This window comes from Panicum hallii, chromosome 1 (genome assembly GCF_002211085.1).
Source record: "Panicum hallii strain FIL2 chromosome 1, PHallii_v3.1, whole genome shotgun sequence".
Classification (NCBI taxonomy): domain Eukaryota; kingdom Viridiplantae; phylum Streptophyta; class Magnoliopsida; order Poales; family Poaceae; genus Panicum; species Panicum hallii.
In genome coordinates this window covers 26,539,975-26,540,657 of record NC_038042.1, presented here as the reverse complement: position 1 = coordinate 26,540,657, position 683 = coordinate 26,539,975, and the positions used below count along the sequence as shown (strand labels likewise).

At 49.0% G+C, this 683-nt stretch overlaps 1 non-coding gene across 1 annotated transcript; it reads left to right on the top strand.

Annotated features, from left to right (window-relative positions):
• Positions 1-351: 351 nt before the first annotated feature.
• Positions 352-458, top strand: LOC112879189. The gene has a single exon (XR_003226011.1). It is a non-coding gene; the product is annotated as a small nucleolar RNA R71 (small nucleolar RNA).
• Positions 459-683: the final 225 nt, after the last annotated feature.

Below are 683 nucleotides of genomic sequence, written 5' to 3'. Positions count from 1 at the left end.
TCTTGAGTCAACAGGCAAGTGTTGCCCGAGTGCCTAGTGTTGCCACATGTCTCGCATGTGATCTGAGACTCCATGATCTGGTTAACCTCCTGGTGCGGAGATTCTAGCTTTTTCATGAGAAGATCCATCTTGGCTGCTAGCAGATCTACACCATCAATTTGGTGTACTCCTTTAGCGCGGGCTGGCTGCCTACCTCCCTTTCAACTTTGGTTGGAGGCAATCTTGTCAATGAGCGCCTTAGCTCTTGCAACATCCAGAGAGAGGAATGCTCCTCCTGCTGCTGCATCTATGTGGTCTTGCGCTCGCTGACTCAGGCCATGGAAGAAAATCTGAATGACCAGCCACCCTTCCATGCCATGGTGTGGGCATGCTGCAATGTACTCCTGGAGATGTTCCTAGGCTTCCGGGATTGTTTCATCCTGGAGTTGTTGAAAACTGGAAATCTTGTTCCGAAGGGCATTGGTTTTGCCCACCAGAAAGTACTTGGCCAAGAATGCATTAGAACAGGCATCCCATGTGGTAAATGCATCCTTGTTGGTGTAGAACCACGTCTTTGCTTTCCCAAGCATAGAGAATGGGAACAGACGAAGTCGAACATTTTCCAGTGTAGTGCTTTTGGGGTTGATTGTGCTGCTCACTTCCAGGAAGTTCTGAAGATGAGCATTGGCATCCTCTGATGCCTT